The sequence below is a fragment of the Zootoca vivipara genome, chromosome 5, assembly GCF_965207765.1.
Source record: "Zootoca vivipara chromosome 5, rZooViv2.hap1.1, whole genome shotgun sequence".
In the NCBI taxonomy this organism is placed as follows: domain Eukaryota; kingdom Metazoa; phylum Chordata; class Lepidosauria; order Squamata; family Lacertidae; genus Zootoca; species Zootoca vivipara.
The window spans coordinates 15,391,098-15,417,151 of NC_142588.1; the positions used below are offsets into that span (position 1 = coordinate 15,391,098).

The 26,054-nt window shown below is 41.7% G+C and overlaps 1 protein-coding gene across 5 annotated transcripts in view; it reads right to left on the reverse strand.

The window, feature by feature from the left end:
- KCNMA1 (potassium calcium-activated channel subfamily M alpha 1) overlaps positions 1-26,054 on the reverse strand; it is a 541,146-nt gene that overhangs the window by 443,195 nt on the left and 71,897 nt on the right. The gene's annotated exons all lie outside the window — the stretch shown is intronic.

The window sequence follows — 26,054 nt, forward strand, 5'->3', positions numbered from 1 at the left end:
AATCAGAACCAGAAAAGGCAGTGAATTTCCTGTGAGTGTCTGGAGGTGGTTGGAGGATGGATAGCAGCTAAATCTGCTGAATCCTGACAAGGCAGAAGTAGTGTGGGGGACTCCCTGGTCTTGAATGGGGTAACTGTGCCCCTAAAGGACCAGGTGTGCAGTCTGCGAGTCATTTTGGACTCACAGCTGTCCATGGAGGCGCAGGTCAATTCTGTGTCCAGGGCAGCTGTCTACCAGCTCCATCTGGTAGACTGGCTTGCCTGCCTGAAGACTGTCTTACCAGAGTGGTGCATGCTCTGGTTATCTCCTGTCTGGACTACTGCAATGTGCTCTACGTGGGGCTACCTTTGAAGGTGACTCAGAAACTACAACTAATACAGAATGTGGCAGCTAAACTGGTGACTGGGAGCAGCCTTTGGGACCATTTAACACTGGTCCTAAAGGATCTTCACTTGCTCCCAGTATGTTTTCATGCACAATTCAAAGTGTTGGTGCTGACCTTAAAAACCCTAAATGGCCTTGACCCAGTATACCTGAAGGAGCATCTCCACCCCATCACTCAGCCTGGACACTGAGGTCTTCCTCCAACTCTTATGGCAGTTCCCTCACTGTGAGAAGTGAAGTTACAGGGAACCAGGCAGAGGGGCCTTCTTGGCAGTGGCGCCTTGCCTTCGGCTGTCAATGAGATAAAGAATTATACAACTTTTAGAAGACATCTGAAGGCAAGCCAATATTGGGAAGTTTCAAATGTTTGATGTTTTACTATGTTTTTATATGTCCTTTAAGCCACCCAGAGTGGCTGGGAAAAGCCAGACAGATGGGTGGGGTATTATTATTATTATTATTATTATTATTATTATTATTATTATTACTATTAGCTTAGTGTATCAGGAGTCCTGAATACTTGAAAAGTTTGAAAACAGGACAATTGTATCTTCTGATCAGATCCCTTTTTGTGCATTCCTTATTATTTGTGATTATGATGGTATCAGGGTTGCCAGACGCGACCCCGCTTTCAATACGATTTGTGGCTGCAAATGTTTTGGGGGGTGTTTTTTCAGGGGGGGGGTTACAGTGCTTCATTTCCAGCCAGGGCATATACCGAAACTTGCTGTTGAAATGCCATCACATTTTATGCCACAAATGGGCCCATCAGAGAGCAATTAAAGTGGAAGCATCACAGAGCAAACCAGAAGCAGAAGAAACACAATTATTGTGTCAAGAGCATGTTGCAGAATAACAACAATAAAACAGCAGGCTGGAGGGCCCCTAATAATCCAAATATGTGGATTTTCTCTCCATTCCTCAGCCCCCCTCCCCAAAATACAGGATAACTAGCATCTACTCAATAAATCAAGATGTGGTGTTGGACTAGTTCCATTGCCTCTGCATACACTTGAACCTAGTTCCCTTTCCCCCGCCCTAGTGAAAGCTAACAACCTTGCACTGCAAAAGGAAGGAGAAGAGCAGGGCTTGAGTAGGAAGAACAAGGGAACATGTGGATTGTTTGGGAGGGGTAGACAAAGGAAGAGGTCATCTTTTGTCTTTTGACTCTTACTCATGGGATGCCCACACCTACAGTACACCATACATGCAAAGAAGGGTGTGGGGAACTGTAGCTCTGTGAAAGGGGGGTCTCTTATTAATGGTCAGTACCCTCAACGAACTACACTTCCCAGTATTTGGGGGGGGGGAGAAGCCATGGCTATTAAGGTGGTATAAGAATGTTTACATGTTTGGTGTAGATTGACATGCAAGTCTTAAACTGGGGAATTTCAGCCACCCTGAACCTTCTGGGTTTTTTCCCCCAAAAGCCCTCAAGGAAGGCAGGATGAGGCTCCCTCTACTTGCCCTCTTCACCTTCTGTCAAAGCCATTTAGCTACTTCCAAATTCTCTTTGTGAAAGAACTAGGCCATTCTGGCATCTATCTTCTCATAAGGCAGAATTTCCTCCCTTTAAAACACATTTAGAAAGGTCAGACCTGGAATGTAAAAATGTAAATTAAAAAAATTAGCTGCGTGTTCCACATGAAATGCTGCTAGAAATAATGAAAGAATGCATAATTTCAGTTTGAGAGGATGCTGTTTTAAATGCAGATTTCTCCACAATTATTGTTATTAGATCAAACCGTTGACATTCCTCAAAATGGCACAGAGCAAAAAATGTCAACAAATAAATAAGAATCAAAACGACCTTCCCACAACTTGGATCTGTTATCCTAGATGCAAATTAATGGCATTACTCATGAATTCCTAACACAAAGCAGGTTATTGGATGAGTGTGTCATAGAGGAAATAATGCATTTTTTTGTGTGTACCTGTAAAATATCTAATTTTAAATCTGTAAAATTACAGATTCACCCTAGTTCAATAGTCATTCCATCTCCCATGGGAACTGTGGTTATATAAGGAAGAGAATGGGACTGGGGTCTCTTAAAACAGAATTATCAGCACCCACGGCAAACTCAGTTCCTAGAACCTTTTAAGGGAAACATGTTTAATTAATACAAAAAATCTATCCCATGTCCCTACCGCTGCATTCTCAAAATACCAATTCTTACTGGTATTTTACTTGATTTATTTTATTTATTAATAAAAGCATTTATGTACCACCCACTCATAAATTGTCAGAGTGGCGTTCAGCAATATAAAAACAGTTAGAAACCATTAAAAGCAGTGAAGAAGAATCATTAAAATGACTGGCTACTCAATAAAGCTTTAAGCAACTACACAGCATAAAAAAAACAGGTTCAAGAGACACCTGGAAGTTAAAAGTCAGGATGCCTGTCGAATCTCTGCTGGAAGGACATTCCACAGCATGAGACAGGAGACACTAAATGCCCAACTCCCCAGGGACTTTGACATTTTCCCCAACACACACACACACACCTTGCACACATACAATTTAAATGTATTTAAATGTATGAAGCTGCCTTAAAATGAGTCAGGCCACAGATTCACCTACCACAATATATTTTAATTGGTTGTGATTCTCTCAACTCTCAAGGAGCAAAAGCATCTCTCAGTCAAAAGCACACAAAAAAGGCAGAATGGGATGCAGTTGTGGAGAACTCAGCAGCCTAAAGCAACTGGGCCTCGTGTCCAGGTTGCCTCTGCTTGCAATCTAGGGAGAGGCTTAACTCATGCCAGGGTTTTTCTTGGGCAGGGGGACAATGGGGATCGCTTAGGTTCCTGCATGCTGTAGAAAAACATGGAACAGCATGCCAGAAAGCCCTGCTTTCTAGCTGGTTCAGTCTTCAGGGAGGGGGCTGAAACTGAACCAAAGTGAGCTCTGTTAGCCACGAGCAATTAATAAAGCTAGAGACTACAATTATCCTCAAAGCTATTCCCTCATTAGAATAATTATGTTAACTGGTCACTGAGTAGGCAGATTGATTTATAGAAATCGTGACAGCTTATTAAACATCCAATAGATATCAGGATGCTAGCTAGAACAAAACCTTTTCCTATAAAAATTCTCCCACACGGAAGCGACTACCTTGCTAGCATGCTTTGCATTGTGGTAAAGGCAAGGCATCTTTCATTGGCTTGACATTCACTTTTCTATGTGGCAAGGATGCAAAGCCAGAGCTGCACATTCCACAACAAACTTGGGATGCCTCAAAGCATTTTGGGTTGGAAATTACCAATCAAGATTCTAGGTGCTGGTATTGGTACCCCAAAGTCTATACAGCTTGGGGCCAGGATATGTAAGAAATTGCTTCATCCCCTACTACTGTTCACTGCTTTCTGCAGGAGAGGGCAACCTACAGATACCATTCTATTGGAAGGTCCATTCCACATGACGTATGGGCAATGGTTTTAACTGTGTGTGTGTGCGCGCGCACGCGCGCGCACGTGTGTGTGTGTAACACGGTATTATTGCAAATCGTTTCAGGGTGTCTTATGGGAGGCAATTCCTAAATAAATAAATGAAATAAAGTGAATGCAGGAGCTGGAAGCAATTGAAGAAGATAATCAGCAAGGAGAGGGTGCTTAACCCTTGACCTGCTTTTCTCTTGTCACTCCTCCTGCAACCCAGCAATATTTTATTTTATCTGTATGTAGCTTTTCTGGGTAAAAAAGTGTGAGGAAATGCAATTCATCCACAAATAAAGTCTTGCAGCCAATAGTCACAAATGAGGCTCCATGGCTGACAATATGCCTGGCTGGGTGGGATTGCAAGGGCAAACCAGTGAAGCAGGGGAAGGGTCAAGTACATTTAAAATGTGTTTGGCGGGTTACTTAAATAAGCTCCACTATAAAGCTCTGCTGATCTATATCTGCCAGTCTGGCTAATCTGTTCTGAAAATTGTTCCCATAGTGATGGGTCGTACAACACGTTGAAGGATTCCCACCCTCACTCAACTGAGTTGAGAGGGACAAGCCAGCAAAAGTTAATCGAGGCTTTTGAAGGCAGTGGAATACGACTTTCTGTGCAGCTCTGCTCAAGTGTAAGCCTTATTTAGGTCAACGAGACCTACTTCCAGGTAGGGAAGGAGGGAAAATTCAATTCAGTTCATATTTAAAGACAATTTTGCAATTAGAAATAAATGAGAAACTGACAGAACTGAAGTTGACATGTCGTTCCAACTATCATAGAAGTATGTATAGGATTATAGTCTTAGTTGGAACTAAAGTTTCTCTGATTTCAATGGAATTGTGCCCATTATATCTGCATTTTTTAAATGCTCTGTTATCTAAAATCTAAATTTTCCTTTTCTTTTTTTACAAACTATTACTATTCACAGTATGGTGTATTAGTGTTTTGAGATAGCCGCCTTACATTTCCACAGGAAGCATATCTAGCCAATTGCTAGAAATACATATTCAGCAGCATGAAGAGAGGCTTGTAAATAGTCAGTTGCCTATTGGCTTACGATGAGTAACTACAGCCTCAGGGTGATCAGGCAGGAAGCCTTCTTGTAACTTGGGATAGGAGCAGTATTTTTTGTTCTTCCTGAGGCACATCAATAGCTAGAAAATGGTTACAATATGCATAGGCAGGCAGCACAGTGAAAAACAAACATTGTGGGTTAGTAGCTTTTGCATTCTTGTTTGTGAGGCTGCATGAAGAGGCCCTGTGTTAAGTGTACACCTCTTTCTCAGAAATGCCCAGAGAACACAATTCTGAGAGCAAAGTTCACATATTCAAAAGCAAAACTGCTTCCAATATATTTTAAATTTCGGCCGTTGTTGTGTATGCATCTCTGCCCATATATTTTTTTCTCATTAGACCTTGCCTTTCTGCCCCATAATCCTCTCTGGCCTCGTGCCTTGGGAGTGCTCCAGACTGTCCGATTTATCTCTATAATCTCATGTCACTTCCCAGACATCACCAGCACCCTGCATGAGGGCTTTTTTCCTTTAAGCCTTGCAGTAGCAGTAATACACCCGCTTCCCACCCCCTTCCATTTCTTCTTGGCTAGCTAAGGCGATTCATTGATGAACTACACCTCCGTCCACAAGGCATAATAATGTATTAATTAGTTGAGAATTAGTTCCACATAGGAATGTCCTCTGAAACTATCTAGGTTATTTATTTGTCAATCTGCCACTTGAGATAGGATAAAGCTCATATTTGGTCCAATTGATCACTGAAATGCATGCCTCAGCTGAAGTTTAGCTTTTATATTATAGTCTACATTCAAAGATAATGATGAAACATCCATTCCACGGGCAAGAGATTGGGATACAGCCCTGTGGGGGGGGGGAGTTATTCAGATGCTCACCACTCTTTCAAAAGAACATTATGAAAATACACATAAAATAAAGGGTTCGTGAAACAATGAGAGCATTTTCATACTTGCTAGTAGACTCGCTAGTGTCGTGTTCCCACAAAAGTGATGCAACTCTACAGAAACCCAACAAGAGGCCAGACATGTCTCCTCCCTGTTGAACTTCAGGTGTTTGACAAAGACTATTCCAGCGGGCATTTTAAGTAAGTTGCATTAGGCCTATTCCACATTTCTACTTTTGGTTTTTATCATTTTAAATACTATATCATTTGACTGATGCACTGTTTCACTGATGGTTTTGTAAACTGCTTTTGAGGGCATTTCTAGTGAAAAGCGGCCCATAAATGTTGAAAAGAAAGAAATGAATGAATGAATAAATAAACTTTGTGTTGTTTCACACAAAGACACACTGTCCCACCACCAGTTCTCTACTTCCATTATACCCAAGCTAAAGTGTATCAGAAGTGTTTAACTACAATGCCAATAAATCACTGGTTATATATATGCAGAAAGAAAGAAAAAGCCCAACATCATGATAGGCATATTTGCCTTTCACCATGACAGTGTTCCCAAGTACTCTTCTGCAGAGCAATGAAAGGGATCTAAATGTAAGAGAGAAAAGATGTCAGCTGGGGGCTAAACCCGTTTCCATCCTTGATGTCCTGAGCCACTGAGAACCAAGCCTGTTCCTATTTTCATAACCCCATTTGCACAGGTCCAGTAGTCATGGCCCCACACAGTGGATGAGACTGAACCCCAAGGATAGTATGATGCTACGCCTGGATGCTAATACTGATCAGTGCAAAGTGGCTGTGCAGATCCGGCACCAGCAGCCAGCCAAGTCAGGCATTGGCCAAGGGTTCCAGGTCTCAGAAGAAGATCCTCTCACTGCCCCAACATGCCACCTGCTCACTTACCACAGGGTCTTGTGTGGAAATGCAAGCATGCCGCTCAAGAGCCAAACTCAGCTTCCATACATGGTGTCCAGTTAGCCACCTGCCTCCACCTGCCTGCCTGCTACCTCCCCTGGGCTCTGAGAAAGAACCATGGGGGTATGAGGTGGCACAGAAAATGCCTGCATCACTTTAAACTTTGATTTTCACACACACACACACACACACACACACACACACACACCTAAAAAGTCTGTTTAGCTGCTGTGGAAAACTGGTGGTGGGACAAGCATTCTGCTGGCCATCTTGCCCAGAATCCCTGACCCAGAAGGTCTCTTTCCCCCTTTTCACAGAGAAGTCACAACTCTGCCAGCACTCTGCCACCAGTAACAAACCCCAAAGCTAGGAGGAGCCTCTTGAAATGCACGCACACATGCACACAGGCATCCACCCATTGTGAGAGACACCCAAGAACTCACCAAGAGAGTATGAAACACCACATGAGTGCAAGGCATGGTGCCTTTAAGAAAACACTATTCCACTCAGGAATGGCTAGGCTGGACTTCAGAACCTGCACCAACACAAAGGAGTTAGATTTGGTGCATTGCTGGAGCAAGTTGAAGGGCTTGGAACTGTCCAAGGTCCTGCAGCCCATATCTGACTGATCTTCTAGCCTGCCCTGCTTCTTCCTCCTCTGATGAACGGCTTCTGAATGATGAACTACTCATGGGATGAAATACGACCATTTCAATTTATTGAGGTCTTTGTATCATCTTACAAGCCCCTGACTATGGCCAGAACAGAACGTAATCCCAAATTTGACGTCTTGACCATAGTGTGACATGATGGAACTTTGACAACTGGATTTATATATCATATCTAAACAGATTAGGATTTTCTTACCTGCTCTGTTACATATCTACTTATACAACTCTGATCCAGTAGGAATGCCCTTTATGTTTTCTGTAAATGTCATTTAACAATATTATCATGACACCCAAGAGAGTAACACTGAGGGGAGAAGGGAGAATGGAATAATTACAAAAAGATTATCTAGTTCAAATCAGCCTTACTTTTCATCTCTCTTTTTTATGTTGTTGGTCTCAAAATAGATCCTTCATTTGACAAGCATGAAGGAGTGACAGAGGTAAGTGGATGTCGTGTTCTCAGATGGGTGAACTTCACTTGGTACTCAGTTCAGCACATATTTAATTAATTTGCTCAAGTACTTGCCGAGGCCCGAGAAGGGAACTTAAAAAAAATCCAGGCAGTCAGCAGAGATTTACATTTTAATTTATTTTTAATTGGATGCACCATTAGTGGTGCATAAAGAATGCTTTTAAAACCATGTTCCCCGCCTTTAGTAGTTGGTGGTATAACTAAGGAAACTACACAGCTTAATTCAATCTTATCCTTCGGACTCAATACATCATTCAGCTAACAAGGAATTTAAACTATGACTTCGTTCCCCACATAATAAGCTTGTGGGTTTATTCCAAAAGCAAACAGGCAGCAAAATGCCCATGGACTGTGGAATAAAATAAAATGCCCACTTAGGACAAGATTCTACCAGTACCCTTCTCTGGCACCTCTGTTTTTGCTCTCTAGTAAAACTACAGGTGAAAGATTGAAATACCATATATAAAAGGGAGAAATGTTCCTATTTTGCTTGATTTAAATTGCTATTTATTTCCCTCTACAAAATTACTGATGCTCCATTTGGACGGACGGACAGACGGACAGACGGACACACACACACACACACACATTTTAAAAGTCTGGTTCACACATCACAGTAAGCAAAGAAATGGCTCATGGGGACAATTCAAACTTGTGGGCTTCCAGCGCTCAGGTACTTTGCTATTTCCACGTCTTTTTTACTCCCTTACTGCACTGAGCTAAGCCAAGGTTAGCTCATCTGAACCTAGGCTTATGACTGAGCTCTCACATAGCTAACCATGATCTGTAGCTGAGTACAAACCATAGCTACAGTTTGTGGTTAGTGTGGAGAGAGCTTAACCGCAAGATCAAGATCAGATAACATGTTGAGACAAACCTTAGCTTAACAGGAAGAGAAAAGGTTGAAGAGGAACAAAGCCACTGTGAACTCCTCTTTGGAGCTCATCCATGCAGTTTCAGAAAGCCATAGTTTGGCATAGTTGTTATGCAAACCAGGCCAATCAACCTATTGCAAATTTTGTTGTTATACAAATACCAGGTGACTCTTAGAAGAATCAATCAATCAGACTTTATTCAACTGTCAGTCAGAAATAAACATTTATCCATACAAAAATTAAAACATCAAACATCTAAAAGAACTTAAAACTTAAACCGATAATAAGAAATAGGCTATACATTTAGACCCATGTCAATGCTGTCAATTTTAACCTTACGATGCTTAAGGGCCAGAAAAAGAAATTTGGCCACCAAGGAGGCTGTTGTTCCAGTAAAACCTGTTCAGCAGAAACAAAACCTGTCTTTCGCTGGCTAAAGGGCTAAATTGGCATAGGAGTGGAGCTATAAGTTTTTGTCTAAGATCTGCATAGAATGGGCAGATCAAAAGAATATGTTCAGTTGACTCAAACACTCCCAGGGCACAATGACAAGATCTCTGGGCATATGGGACTCCCCTGTACCTTCCCAACAATACCGCCGATTCCAGGACATTTAACCTAGCAGCTGTGAGGAGTCTATGGTATTCCACATAGTGGATTTCCGCAAGATAAGGGGCTGGTATAATCTGAAATATCTGATCCCCCAAGAACATCCCAGGTTTCACAAGGGCAATGTCCTCTTGTCTAGCAATGTCACTCAGTCTTTGAGAGATCACAGCTCTGGCTTGACTAAATGTCATAGACTCCAGGAAAAGATGTGACAATCCGTAGGCCTGCACCTCATTTATGATCTCCTTTTCCCACGATGATTGGAAATCATCCCTCAATATCAAGGGGGCCATGCCCACCGGGTTAAAACATAGCTTAAGCCATAGCCAGAGTTTTGCCTTCAAGGCCACATACCGGAATGCTTGCCAACCAACCTCTAATCTCATGACCGCACCCACTACAGAAGGGGGGATCCTAAGGATGGCTCTAAGATATTGTGATTGGATAGATTCCAATCTGAGAAAATCTCTACAGGTACCCAGGGAAATGCCCACCAACAGGACTTTCATTTGAAACAGTCTCAAGGCAACTTTCACTGATTGAGCCTGATTCTTAGCATATAGAGATCTGATCATCATGGCTGCTTTAGATGTGTTTGTAATTGTATACTATAAGCCAGAAAGGACCTATTTGATCGAATTACTTGTCCCAGATATTTGAAACAGTTAACCTGCTCCAATGTAGTACCATTCATCGACCATGAGTGAAGTTTTGGTTGGGCGGAGAAGACCATAATCTTGGTCTTAGCATAATTAGGTTGAAGCTCATGCTGTACACAATATTCATGGAGTGCTTGTAGCATTCTCCTCAGCCCGATGGGAGATCTAGCTAGGAGTGCGGCATCATGCGCATACAGGAGAATGTTTAGTAATCAACCAGCTAATTTAGGGGAGTGGTAAGCATTATTGGCCATGTGGGCCACCAGCGAATTAACATAGAAATTAAACAGTGCTGGGGCCAACAGGCAGTCCTGTCTTACTCCCCTAGAGGTGGTAATAGGGTTAGACACTAGACCAGGCACCCCCAAACTGCGGCCCTCCAGATGTTTTGGCCTACAACTCCCATGATCCCTAGCTAACAGGACCAGTGGTCAGGGATGATGGGAATTGTAGTCCAAAACATCTGGAGGGCCGAAGTTTGGGGATGCCTGCACTAGACCATTATTATCTATCCTGACTCTCAGAAATGTGGTCGAATGCAGGCTAATGATCAGATGAAGAAGACAACAATCAATTGTTGTGGCAGCCAGTTTTGTCCATAACTTTTTTCTAGAAATCTGGTCAAAGGCCTGTTTGAAGTCAATAAAGGCCACGTGCAGAGCTTTTGGGGCTTTGCCTGCATACTTTTCAGCCAAGTGGTTCAATATTAATATTTGGTCCATTGTAGATCTTCCGGGGTGAAAGCCTGCCTGTTCATCTACAATGATATTATTACTCTCCAACCAGTTTGATAACTTGTTTAACAAGTACCTGGAGTAGAACTTCCCAATTACATTTAACAGGCTGATTGGCCTAAAGTTGCTCGGCTCTGTACGTGGACCTTTCTTGTGGATTAATACAATCAAAGCAGAGCTCCAGGTTGAGGGAAATTTTTGCTGTACATGTATTGTTTATATATGTATAAAGAGCCGCTAAAAGCATCGCTATTCAAAAGGCACAGCTAATGGAATTATATTCAAGGAATCCAAGAAGCTCCCATGTGACAGCAAAAAGAACTCCTGTGCACACAAAATCAATTTCTTTATTAATTTTGTGCACCCACACATTTGTGCTTAAAATGTAAAAAGTGCTAGTACTTGTGTGTAGCAATTAAAAACTTCACGCTACCTACACATAGATTTGAATGTGTGCCTTCAAAATCTTCATATTCCCACTGAGTTGCATAATGCTAGCCACTGCATATATAACGTCCAGTGCATATATTCTAATTTGCCAAATACTAGCACCAGTATGCAAAAAAGAGACATGTACAGACAGACATGAGTTTCGGGGTGGTCAGAGAGCAATGCTCAGTAGGAGAGTCTGATGGCATAGGAAATAAGAAAGTTGACATGGGCCTCAGAAAGCATTTTATAAATTATTCCTTCATCCTTTATTATGTCATGCTGTCGCTCAGATTGGCTGTCCCTTAGAGCTTCACCCTTTCCTAGGCATGCATGAAAATACCTACTATGTCATCTCTGTGCTTCAGGCAGCTGAGATAAAAAGTGATACATTGGTTAGGCTGCAAGAACTACAGTACCAATCATGCTCTCTCAGCCTAGCCTTCCTCACAGTCTTGTGAGGATAAAATGGGATAATCTCCCAAATAGGAAGGGGAGGAGGATATGTATTTGAGCAAGAATAATAAGCTAGAGCAGAAAGCACCATGAACTTGAAGTAAAAGAGGGCAGACAGAAGACTGGGTTAAATTATTTCTGGAAAGTGGATAGGGAAAACTCGCTTGGGATCATTACTGCCATACACACAAATTATATCCATATTTATTCAAGACCTTGTCCCCTGCATTTTTAGCCTACCACAGATTCTCAAAACAGGACATGAATCTGGGTGCCTAGTTAATTCAATAAGTTGTCCCAATTAACAGGCACTTCTAGAAACATCCTGAAAGTGAAAGTATTCAACTAAGTTTGTTGAAACTTAGTTGAATACCACCCTAAGGGGCAGATTCAACTAGACAGTTGTACTTGTGGGAGCCAGAAAAACGAGGCTTCCCCTCTGCCCCCTGCATGCTTCCTGCACATACAATCAGTTCTGGAGGTAAAGAAAAAACCCAGAACAGCCTGGGGAGCGGGGGGGGGGAGAGATTGTTCTGTGTCCACTGATGGAACAATCACCTTGACATGTAGAATTCCACACTATTTAACAAAAGAAAAAAATCACCTTGCCAGCTAAGTTAAAATGCAGTCACATGCAGGTGTGTACACACACTTTAAAAGAACAGCAGTGGGTGCATTTCATAACTGTTAGAAACCACCAGACCACTAAGAGCCATTTAAAAGACATTAAGAGCTCTCAATATTGGATCAATTAAAAGACAAAGAGAAGAAATTAAGGTCAGATCCAAAGAATCAGCAGATTCAAAAAAGTATAAAATTATTACAAGTACAGTATTCGCAGTTATTAAATCAAGAAATAGAATGGAAGGTTAAAATGATGAATCAAAAAACTTTTGAATCGGCTAATAAATGTGGGAAATTGCTTGCATGGCAGCTAAAGAAGAGACAAAAATTATTAGTATTATCTTCTATGATCCACATAATTTTCCCCGTCCATCTGGACACAGTAAAGTGCAATAAGCAAGGGTGAAAGCATATTAGAGGAAATCTACACCCCTGTAAATCAATGTAGGTTGTTACCTTAACTTTTATTTGACTATACGTATACACTTTTATTGCTTCCTCTCTTGTAAGTTTTGTGCGAAACAGATCATAATCTTATGAAATTCCTTCCCAATATAATCATGCTTGGCTCCTTCAATGTTTGCTTTTAAATAAGCCTTGATATTTTGTTTCTTTGGTTAAACATAAGATTGAGCTATGTCTTTAAACTGGTTCTGCTTTATGTTTTTAAAAATTAAGAAATGTAATAAATTAAGATTTTATTTTTATCCTGCTGGTTAGTTGTAATTTTACAAACAGTCTTTTAAAAATATGTATTAATTGTAAGCCACATTAATAAGTCCCCTATTTTGAAAGACATCATGTAAATCTTTAAGTAATGAACACAAATTAAAATTGTTAATATTAATGCAAAAATCTGAGGTAATCTCCATTAATGCAAGCATTCAAACATAAAGCAATTATGTTACAGCTTTGGAGGGGGGGGGGGCTAAGGAGTCCCTAAACAATACTGGAAACAATAAACATTAGATTTACTGGACATTTTTATCTACCCACTTCAGAGGACACCGTAGTGAATGGTTATGCTACACTGCATTTTAAAGTGTTATGCTTAATGTATAGTGCAATCCTGAATGTGTCAACTAAAAATAAGCCACATTGAGTAAAATTGGGCTTTCTCCCTGGGTGCCAAACTGCAGCCAAAGAGTACATTTGTGCCTGTATCCCACTACATCCCTGTGATGTGTCCATACATGAGGCTTTGGCAGGCCAGCAGTGCTAAATACCACTGAGCAGAATCAATCACCAACGCTTTTCCAGGACTGTATCTCTTCTGGCTGAAGGTGTGTGTTCCATGTTTAAAAGCACCCCCGCAAAATAAAATCCCTTCAGACAGAATACTAGCATGTTAGGAAGAAGGCTATAACCATCCTCACAAGCACAAATATATTCACAGTGGCTGCCTTACAGTGATGAAACTTACTTTTAACTTGGTGCTAAACTGTAGGGATTTAAAGGCTATCATAAGGACCTTCGCCCATATGAACTTGTTGTTGTTGTTGTTTAGTCGTTTAGTCATGTCCGACTCTTCGTGACATATGAACCTACTCAAGTTTTAATATCAATGGTGAAGGCCCTGCTTCCAGTCCCACCGTTGGCTAATAACATTGGACAGGCAAGTATCAGTGAAAAGGCCTTTTCAGTGGTGGCCCCACGGTTGTGGAATTCATTCCCAAGGAAATCACCAAGCTCTCTCTTCCTCTTACCTTCAGACACACTTGGAAGGCCTCTATGTTTTGGGAAGCTATTTATAACTCATGGACATTAAGCGTTGTGTTTCTAAATGTTTTAACTATGCTCAAACTGTTTTAATTGTCTCTATGTGGAGGCGTTTATCTTGAAAAGTGGGGTATGAATGCCTGTCTAAATCCTAATCACCTTATGCCACATAAGAATAATTTTGGCCTATTATTTATTTATTTCAAAATATTTATATACCACTGTATCATAGAGATCTATCACAGCAGCTTACCACAACCTAAAAAAATAAATAAAACCAAACAATAAAATCATAAAAATGAATTAAAAACAAGCATCACTTGACCATTGTGAGGCATGTACTCTTAACTGCCTGCACAGACCTGGTGGCACAAGTTTTCAACAGGCATTTGAAAGTTGGCACAACTTTTATAAATTTCAACAGAAGCCTCAAATTCAATAGAAAGTCATTATAAGAACATAAGCTCTCATAAGAATTCATGATTACAACAAAAACAATGATTCCTTTTGCTACTTTCCCAATGTCTTTATTATTGGGAGCTCAAAGTGGATACAGCAAAAATTCTACCTAGGTTTCTGGGAATTGATGGCTACAAAATGAAATTAATCTAGGAAAGGTCTCTAGTCCCACTTGCTGAAAGAGAAAGGAGGACAATGAATGACCTTTCTATCAACTTTTAATGTAAATTCCAAATGATTCCCCGCCTTAAAACCCATGAGAAACTAATTTTAGAAGATAAATTATCCATTCACTGACTGGGAAGATTGGAATCGGGGGGACATGCAGGCGACTCATTCTAAATATTACAACTTCAGGGAATGATTACAAAATAGACTCTGTGTGAGGTGGGGGTATGGTTGGATGATGCTCTTCCCTTCCCATTTTTTGGCGGGAAGGGGGCAATCCCTTGCTACCACCCACAGCAATATTAAGGACACATTGAAGGATATGCTTGAAAACAGGTCAGTTGTGAGAGATGATGTCAGATCAAAAATACTGCTCCATTACCAGTTTCAGAGTATGACCTGCAAGGGATTCTAACCTCTTATCTTTAGCATGTCTTATGCATTTTGTGGAGTCCAAAACCATGAAACACCATTCTAACACCAGGAACTGGAAAATAACTTGGCTGTGAAGCAAAGAACAAATTGCACTGCCAGAGCTATAGGGGATTGTGGGACTATCCTTCTGCACGATGCCACCTTTTATAATATTTCATCATAGATGGTCTGTGGTGGCCTAAATTCTCCAATCTTTCCCCATGCTTCAATTCTCTGTTCGTTTACTGGTATATGCAACAGCTTTGTGCTCAGCTTTTGCAATCCACCAGCATGTGTGCAGTCACAGCTCTATTTGTGCAATGATCTTGGTAGGGTGGCAACATCACAGCAGTATCCCAAGTGGCTCCACTGAGCCAGCATCGCAATCCTTGCACCTCATTCTGCACAGCCATCTGCAGATTCAGTGGTCCATAGGACCTGTTTATGCGCTCTGCTTGCTGCCAATGTCTGTTTTACTTTACGTTACGGAGGAGTGGGAGAGAATTTCTTTACCCAGCCCCATTTTTGGACATCATCACTCAGATTGGCTGCTTGCATGGTTGAAAGCTCCCCAAATGCATGTATTCATTTATATATTTACAGCGCTAGTTTTTCTAGAAAAAGAGGTGCCAGAACTCACCATGAACGCCTCCCTTGTTCTCTTAGAATGGCAATGGTGCCCACCTAAGAGATGGCAGGACTGAGTTCCAGCGAGTTCCAGCTGAAAAAAGCTCTGCACATACGCATAAATAGTTATGCCACTTAGTACAAGTTAAATAGCTACATTTTGATGCAGAATATTCCTCGATTATTAGAACAGTCTAAAAGGGGGCATTTGTACATCTGCCCCTCAAAACAAGTTCTGTCAAGTGTACCCCATACTGATGTTTCACGTTATGCATCTGTCGTGTGTGTGTGTGTGTGTGTGAACTGTTCCTCAAAATTTTGCATGACAAAGCCAGCTGAGCATTTGCTAAGGTTATATTTTGTTGGGGAGGTTTCAAATACTGCACTCCTTCACCCACAGACTGAAGCAAGAGATACATTATATGAAGCCGTTGATCACATCCTTTGTCTTTTAATCTGATTCAAATTGCTTGTGCATTCAACACCTGAGCTTTCTAAGCCTAAGAGCTTGCTTTTGTTAAGCATGATGTCAGGAAAACCATTGCAAACGTGGAGTATAAGGTATACAATGCTGGCTGGATATCGCAACTTGTGGTGTTGGTGGTGACACAGCAAGCTGACCCAGGATGTTGTTTCACTACAAAGAGTTTCCAAGCAGAAAGCAATGACCCAGCAGGTGCAACTGGCATTTGATGACATTTATAGTGTTTAATTTTCTAGACATAAGTACTACATGAAAGGGTTTGGTAGACAGGCCTGGCTTGCAGCTTATCAAGTAATGGATACCATCAATCAATAGCTGCAACATCACTCTCATTAATCAGAGTGGTTTGGTTGTCTGACAGGAAATGCCATAGAAAGAGTTACACAGGGAAGGGATCACATTATCACCTGCGAGTGTTGACAGTGTCCACTTGGAGCCCTCTTTCGGACAAAAGGCTTAGTGTCTGAATCCCTAAGCAAATGATAGCGCATAGGGAAGGGATCTGTCAGCATACTTCACAGCACCTACCATCTTCTACCATCTAGACTAGAATTCAAGCTTGATTTCTGACTGCTGACAAGCTCCGTTGCCACCCCTTTCCCTACACATTTTTCTATCTCAGTATCAAAAAGCGAGGCTTTTCCAGAACAGTGTTTCTCAAACGTGTGTCCCCAACTGTTGTTGGACCACAACTCCCATCATCCTTGACCACTGTTCCTGCTAGCTACGGAGTTGCAGTCCAGCAATAGCTGGTGACACAAGTTTGAGAAACATCACTTTGATTCTACAATTCGCCCTGGGGAGTGGATTTTTTATTTATTTAAAGAAATGCCTTGCACACAACAGGTGATTCTAAAATTGTGCAGCAGATGAAGGCTAAAAAAATGCTCACTGGAAAGTTTTTAATGTACAGTACGATATTACATCTTAGCTATCCCCCATCCCTCCATAATGCCTCTTAACAGGCTTCTAGAAGTCACACTGACATGGTTACAAAGCCATTTCTGTTCTCCACCTGGCAAAAGGCATTTTTCAACAGGTCTCCCTCTCTGTATTGTTAGACCCCCAAAAATTGGTACACTCAAAATCCATTGCAAAGCTTTCATCTTATTTGAAACACAACCTGAATTCTAGGTGGGAATCAAACTTGGTTTTTTCCCCTGTACATCTCACAGGTATTCAATCATAAAAAGGAACTGCTCAGAACTTGATTCAGCACTTCCCCTATCCTATCTGCTTCCCCTTCCAAGTTGGCACAAATTTCTTCCCCTCCATTCTTTTTCCTAGCCATATTACTGTGCTCAGTGAGCCATTTTCCCGGTGCCAAATCCTGGATATACCTAGGGAAGTACAGATGTATGCTGAAAAATGTAATCAGTATTATGGAAGTTATTCTTTGTTGCAACACAGGAACCTACATCAACATTTTGCTTTAGGGAAAAACCTGGGGGTACCTAAGCACTGGGCAACTTCTTCTAAGAAATTTCGTGACTTGCTTCTGAGTGTGTTGCTTCCTTGATAACTGGTTTGCTAAGCTGAAACCTCCACATTCACCTTGTCTTTTCTTGTTCGGTGAAATTCAGTGGCAAACTTTAGAGCAGGAGTTGGGGACCTGTGGCCCTTTGGATGTGGTTGACTTCCCTGAGGGTTACTCTCAGATAAGAGAAATGCAGTCTTAGCTGAGCTTCATAAATGCAAAATTGTTCACAGGATTCTTGCCCAAATTCTAAAGAAAGATTTTGCCATCTGTTCTTGAGCAAGGCTTCCATATGCTATGATCCCCCCCCCCCGAGGAATCATGAATTTCTGCCCAAAATTACCACTTTAATATTAATATAATAGAATAATATGGTCATGGATGCCTGGAATTGTTGTCCAAGAACATTGGGGGGGGGATTCTACTCAATGCAGAATGGTGTAGCCTCCAATGAATTGATTACAGCATTAGCAGCAACATTGCTAATTACTCTTTGATGTTGATGTAGGCTTGCCTTCTAAAACAGTGTTTCCCAACCTTGTGCCTCCAGATGTTTTGGGACTACAACTCCCATCATCCCTAGTTAGCAAGACCAGTGGTCAGGCATGATGGGAATTGTAGTCCAAAAACAGCTGGAGGCACAAGGTTGGGAAACACTGTTCTAAAATGTGAAGAGCTTGTCCGGAGCCAAATGCTAAACACCTAGTGGACTGCATGATTCTGTAATTCTTGGATTATTCACACGACTGCTATCAGTGAGGGTGGGTGGTCCAAAAAAGGAGATATAACTGGGAGTTGATCTGAGATTGGGCTTTTCATGTAACACACTACTAATGTACTAATGTGTAGACACCTGTTCTAATTTTCATTCTTTAACACAGGTCTTACTCTTTTACGCTTTGTTTGTTTGTATCCTACCTTCCTCCAAGAAGCTCAGAAAGGCATATATGTGAAATAGGAATCACAGAATCATAGACTCATAGAGCTGGAAGGGTCTTCTGGTCCAATGCAGGAATCTCAACAAGAATTCATACATGACAGATGACCATCCAACCGCTGCTTTAAAAACTCCAAGAAAGTTTTGTTCTTGGCAACTGGGCGCTCTTTTAAAGTGATCAAGGCAGCATTAATCAGCCCTAACACCCAGATAAACTATATTCAAGTATTGCTAGTGGGTGTAAAAGAAAATCTTCATAGCAAAAACACCATATGAAATGTTTGTATTATCACACTTGGCACACCTTCTCTGTATAAACTATTAATTCCAAAGGATTACACCAGATTTGGAAATAGATGTGGGAGATAACGGAACTGTCAATGTGTCATAAATGGCTGTATCCAGCCAGAGGGTAGTAAAACACACACACACACACACACACACGGCTAGCAACTTACATGGACTTATTTACAAGGTTGGATTAAAAAAACAAGACCATGGGGCAAGCCTTCAAGTAACAACAGGTTTTCCTACTGTGTGGGTGAAAACCTTAGGTACAAGTACTCCCTCTCACTGACTATGCAGTCACCAAAAAATCTGATCTCAGAATCTGCACAGGAACCTAGATGCACTCTCAGCTCTCACAACAAATACGTGTGAACATCTCTTAACAACAACTGGTCACAAGCAAGCAAAGAAAGGCAACATTTCCCATTTAAAGCATCCCACTTATGCATTATAAAGTGAGAGAAGTCAGGGAGGGGGTAGAGAAAGACTTCATCCAAAGCACTTACGTTGCAACGAAATGTTTCTGTGCATCTAAGAGAAAACACACCCTTGATTATCCTCAATTGCTTTATCCTTAACCCGGAGGTTAAAGTTTGATATAGATATTGCTCTCATGCTGGTTTTTCAGGGCCTAAATGAGAAATTGCAAGTGTTGGCGGCATGGACTCCAGCTTAGGCCGCAACCATAACCCCACTTACCTGGGAGCAAGTCTCAGCAAGACTTACTTATAAGGAAGCATGGTTAGGTTTCTACCCCTAAATGGGGGGTGTCTGTGGACGCAGACCTGAAAGTTTTATTAAAAACACAGAAGGGAATGGGGGCTTGTAACACCATCCTCTGCAACTGGCAGGAAATGTGAATCTTGATTACTGGTCATGCATGGAATAAATATTGGACTTCAGCCAGTATTTCCTGCTTTTTCACTGCAGGCTCCATCTTTCTAGCACAGCACAAGCCTCTAAACATTGGGGATCCTGAACCTGAATCAGGTCTAAATGTGGGTCTGGGTCCAATAGTTTCAACTTGGCACTGACTCAAGAAAAAGAGGAGAGGGGGTGTCAGAGAAATATTATTTGGCCAACCTCCATTAATATGGGTATCTGGAAGCATTTAATTGTGCAGAATTTTGGGTCAAGAAGACTGGATACATATATGGCTCTCCTTGCACTTGGGGAGCTGAGGTCCTTTGTATTTCTTACTTAAATAGCAATACCTAAAATAATAACACTAATGTAAAGTGGTCAAGATTCACATGGCCACTTGGGCATGAGAAAGTGTGGATTCCTGGGCAAGACTTACTGGTGTGTCATATGCCCAAATGAACAAAATAAAGGGCTGCGTTCAGCTAATACTCAGAACAGATCCATTGGAATTAATGGCCATGAATAACTTAAAGGTAAAGGGACCCCTGACCATTAGGTCCAGTCATGACCGACTCTGGGGTTGCAGCGCTCATCTCGCATTATTGGCCGAGGGAGCCGGCATACAGCTTCCAGGTCATGTGGCCAGCATGACAAAGCCGCTTCTGGCGAACCAGAGCAGCACACGGAAATGCTGTTTACCTTCCTGCCAGAGCGGTACCTATTTATCAACTTGCACTTTTGATGTGCTTTCAAACTGCTAGGTTGGCAGGAGCTGGGACCGAGCAACGAGAGCTCACCCTGTCGCATGGATTCAAACCACCGACCTTCTGATCGGCAAGTCCTAGGCTCTGTGGTTTAACCCACAGCGCCACCCGCGTCCCTAACTTAGGATCCATTAAATTCAATGCATTTGCTCCTCTGAGTAAAAGTTAACTGAATAACAACCTGAAATCTATTGCTTATCTGAAGATTCAGTGCTTGCTGCAGTGTCTGTAATTGAAAGCTTGTTGTGATGGATGGTGTTAAGCAACTGGGAAGGATGACTAAGGCTTCAATTCATCCTCAACCAGGATGCTCACTGCAGAACATCCAGATTCAAACTGCAGCTCAGCCCACCTCATAGGGCTGTTGTGAGAATCCTCAATGGGTAACAAGTTGACAAGGGTTCTGCTTCTTCATTCCTTGGAGTTGCAGTAAAGCACTCCTCCCATAGGAGGCACAAAAAATGGCAGGGAAAATGTTTTTTGTAACTCGAAACTTCTCACCTGCTTTGCTTTATGGTTATGCTGTGGACCCATGACAGTCAATCCTTCCTATTGATCTGTGGTCATCACCACAAAGTGCAAATCAAACACCGATTTCTCCTTGACAAACCTAACATGCATTTTAAAAAGATAAAAGAGCCCTTTGAGTGGTGTCTGAACGCCACATTTCTCCATTCCATTGATAGCAACAGACGCTCTTCTCTTGCGAAGGCATTAATCTCCTCCGTGGTATAACACCAAAGTAGGAAATACTTAGCATGGGTATGTATATAGATTAATGTGTGCTGTGTGATGTGTGTTCAGGGACCTGCGTTAGGTTATAAATAAGGATTAGCATAACTTTAGGGAGATTAATGTGTGGCAACTTGGGCCTGTTTCCTTACAGCAGAAAAAGATTCCAGGCAATTCTAACTATACGGGGGCGGGGGTGGGGTGTACAAATTGAGGCTTCTAAAGCAGGCACGTCCAACAGGTAGATTTTGATCTACCAGTAGATCACTGGATGTCTGTGGTAGATCACTGCTAGATCACTGGCACCCCTAAAAAAAGCTCACCCAAAATTTTCCTCCTCCCTAAAAAAAGCTGAACTATGACCTGAAGCCTTAAACAAAAATGGGCCTCCCTCCCTCCTAAAAGAAGCTCAACAAGTTTGACCTGAACCCCCCAAAACAGGGCTTCCCTTCCTTAAAAAAACTCAACAGCTTTGACCTGAACCCCGCAAAAGGGAGGAGACTATTCCCAGTTTTTAACTCTGTGAGTAGATCAGAATCTCTTGGGAGGTGGCCACCCCTGTTCTAAAGTAACGGTCAGTGAGTGCAAAGCATAGCAGCTAGGATTCCTAACTAGGACTAGTCGTGTGGATGATATCCTCACCAGTTGCATAATGGCTCCTAGTTGATTCCAAAACACAGTTTGTGGTGCTGTTTCTTACATTTAGAACTTAAGAGCTGGAAGGACCACATGCTCTTGTAGTAACTTGTCCAAACATTAAAATAATAGAATTCAGAAACTTTTCTCTGGGTTCCCTCTGAAATAAGACGGGCAGTGATTAGCAAAACAGCCTTCTCTGTGATGCTGCCAATTATGGATGTAACCTGGTGTCCATTATCTATGTATGTTTTTCAACACCAAGTAAAATGTTGCTCATTAGGTGATGCTGGGCCACTCGCTATCTCTCAACCAAACCTACCACACAATGTTGTTGTAATAATAAAATCATGTATAATTTGTTGTAGTCCTTGGAGGTGTCGGATATACATTAAACAAACAAACGAACAAACAAATGTTCAGCCAGGCCATTTAATGTAATGTCTCAGCTATACTTTAAGTTGGATTTGTTTTTTTCATTATGAGATAGTTTTGATTACTGTACTGCTACTCTCAGTTCTATTTCTTGTTCTAGTCTGGGGGAGCCTGTTTTGGCTCAGCCCCAATTAAGATTCACTACAAGCTCTTCCAGTCTTACATTTCCTTTAAAAGGGCTCTCTGAATGGCATTGGCCTCACTGAATACTACAGCCACCAGGCTGGGCGTAATAGAAGTAGCTGTCCGGATTACTATCTAGGTTAAGCAGGCCCTACAGTGCAGCTAACACACTAGCAGCTGCCAGACGCATGACTGCTTTTGAAGGCGTTCAAAATCATCCAGCTTATCCTTCAGTTTCGTCATCAACGGTGGATCATAATATTCTGGATACTGTTTAGAGCCCATCCAAGTATTCCTGCTGTCACAATGGTATCCTCTGCAGGAGTGGCCAAAGCAGCCACAAATATTATTGCACCTCTCCAGCAAACACCCTTCAGACATTTCACAAATGAAAGTCAGGATACCACCCTCCTCTAGTTATTGAACCCCCATTCTCACTACCCCATCATTTCCTATCCCCACTAGGCATTGCCAGCTGTTGGTGCTGAGGGATAGCTCAGTTGGTACAGTGTAAGACTCTTAATCTTAGGGTTGTGGGATTGAGCCCCACATTGGGTGAAAAATTCTTGCATTGCAGGGGGCTGGACAAGATGATCCTTGTGGTCTCTTCCAACTCTACAATTCTACGATTCTATGTTCTGGATTCATTTATTTTGCATCAGCCGGTCTTGCACCAACTGAAAAACAAAGATGGTGATTGCTCTTCTGAGTAAAGGTATACCAAGCATAATTGCCCTACCATCAACAGTTAAAAATGAATCCCACTTCCCACAGCAGCATATGAAATGTCAAACAACACCCTGGATGGTATCTTATTTGTTTTATGCTTACATTTGTGTTCTGGCTTTTTGTATAGGGGCAGATGGGGCATGTCAGCTTGGGAAGGTAGCCCATCTAGGAGAACATAGAGTGGATTCTAAACCTCCACTGCCTTGCAAGATATCTTCATGAGAAGAAAAAGCTAAGAAGTAAACCATACGCAAATCCAGCGTGGAATCCTTAAGACGGTTGGGTGGTACCTTGTACGCCTCCTTCTGACAACTCTTGTAGCCAATCTGGTGCTAAACGTATTGCCCTGCTTTCCTTTGAATCCCATCAGTGAGGCCAAGAGGGGGGTGTTATCATCTGAGCAGCCCAGGACCTCAATACAAACTGCCCAAACTTGCACCCTGAGGAGGTCACTTTGGTGCTGCTAACACAACGGTTTCATTTAACACTTGGCACAGCTCTCCACTGTCTCTCGAGACAGACAGATGCCAACAACAACCAATAACAAGCTCTGGCTTTTATCAAAGGAACTCAGGGTGTTCTACATGGCTCTCCTCCTCCCTGCTTTGTCTTCACAACAACCCTGTGAGGTAGGTTAGGCAGAGAGTCAGTGAGTGGCCCAAGATCACCCAATAAGCTTCACAGCTGAGTGGCAATTTGAACCTTGGTCTTCCAGGTCCTAGTCTGACACTACTATAGCACACTGGCTAATAACACTGTCCTAGCACTCAAGTGCAGGATTGTGCGTGGAAAGCATGGTACATCTACCATCTACTCCACAACATTTGATTTCTTTACACTTAAAGAAAAAATCTGGAAGCCCAAGACTGGCAATTCTAGTAAATTGTGCCAACAAAATCCAACAACAGCAATAATAATCTGAAAAACCCCTTAGAAAAAAATGAGAAAGAAAACAGGTACCAAAAAACAGAGCATATGCCATTGAATAAGCCAATATTTCTATGCTATTATAACAGGAACAACAATTAATAGGTTATAACAGAGATAATTGTTTTATATTTAAAACAACTTCGGTGAAGTTTCAGATTGAAATGTATCTTTTTGGCTTCTATCTTTTTCTTTTTGTTTAAAGCAAATAAAATCCAGCATTTGAAAACCCAAATAATTTCACACACACACACGTTAGGAATACCCCATTTGGAACATGACAACCCTAGGGGGCAGGACATGTGTACCAGCAGGATTCAAACACAGCATTTGACAGGAACTTCAGGCGGCTGAGTGGCCATGTTGTTCCTGCAATCATTGTATGCAAATCATGACCCAATGGAGTCACCCATCTGAGGTACCATTATCTTCAAAACAATGCAGATACTACAAGGCACGCTTGTCCTAAATGGTCGAATATGATCCAAGCCAACTGGGGGCTAGGGAAGGGAGAGAAGAAACAGCAGGGACAACAAAAAAAAAACCTGGCTAGGATTCAGAGGCAAGCTTCTGTTGGCACAGTTCCTGAAATATGCACAGAAATCCTCTAATCTGCTGGACCGTCCTTCTGGGATATTACACCAGCACAAACATTTATTACACACATAGACACAAATGAAATAAATCTTAACACAATTTCTTCTGTGCACGCACACACAGACACACACACACACACACACACACACACACACACATATATATATATATATATATATATATATATATATATATATATATATATATAACCTTGAAGGCTGGTTACCAGACCCAAGCATCTGCATGGATAAACTGAAGGGAAAATCCTACCTACTATGGTATAGTGGAATCCCCATTGATACATTTTGAGAATTACTGTAGATAGGATTTGCCGGGGTGGGGGGAAATATGCCAAAGAAACTACGCAGTTCAATCCAAGCCAGAGCATGCCACATAACAAAGGCTCCTATTGCTCCACTTCCACATAACCACCACACCAGGAACAGAAGCTTCTGATGTCCAACTGTGAACTCTGCAGAACAGTGTTTCCGGATAGCAACTACTGTTTCGTTGAATTCTTCATCAGCCAATTAGTTCAACAAACACTGGTAAGTAGAAAGATACTGTATGTAACTTCTTCATAAACCAATCTTTTTTTTAAATAGATGTAGCATACATAATCGCATGAGCACTGTTCCAGAGTATCCAGAAACTGTTCAGCAGAGTTCCGAGTTGGACATCAGAATTGGACACTGCCAATTACAAAGCTTCACAGCGTGTTCTCCGCCAGGTAAAGTCTGGCACCGTGATTCATTCAGTACTTTCAGAGACTTTAGTTTGTTAATCTTTATGTTTTGAATTATTACATAAAGTATGTTTTATTACATAAACTACATAAATTATTACATAAAGTTTCACATTCTAATTGTTTTTGGCTATCGTGTTGCTTTCGATATTGCTATCAAGACAGCTATCAAGAGCAAAAGCAAAGGAAGACAGAAAGCAAAGGCCCAGAAAGAAGGAAACAACGAGTTGATGACCACAATCAGTCAACATCTGGCAATGCTAATATGGATGTGTTGCAATGCATGCTCAGATGAAAGCGGGGCCTATGCGTCTGGTTATGGCACAAAGTCAGGCCTGAACTCGTGCCAGTCTCTCTGGCAGTAGGTTAGTAAACTGGAGGCAAAGCCATTAGGAGACACGGCTAGCAACCCAATTTCTATGTGCTTGCAAAAAACAACAACCATGGCCACCTCTCTTGTAGACCACATCTGGCGCTTTGACCTGAAGCAGAAAGGTTTCTACAAGGCTCCCAAGGTTAGGCCAAAGCTCTATTTGAGAGATCCTTTGAGTAAGACAAGAGAGGGTAGTTCAATTGGGCTAGCCATTTATTATATGAAGCTGAAATGACTTAAAAATTATAGTGTTTTCGCCTCTCACATCTCAGCCACTTAATATATACAAAACTGCCACCTTGAGTATACTCCAATGATTACAAGGATGTCTCAACCCCCTATAAATCACAGGAGATGCTA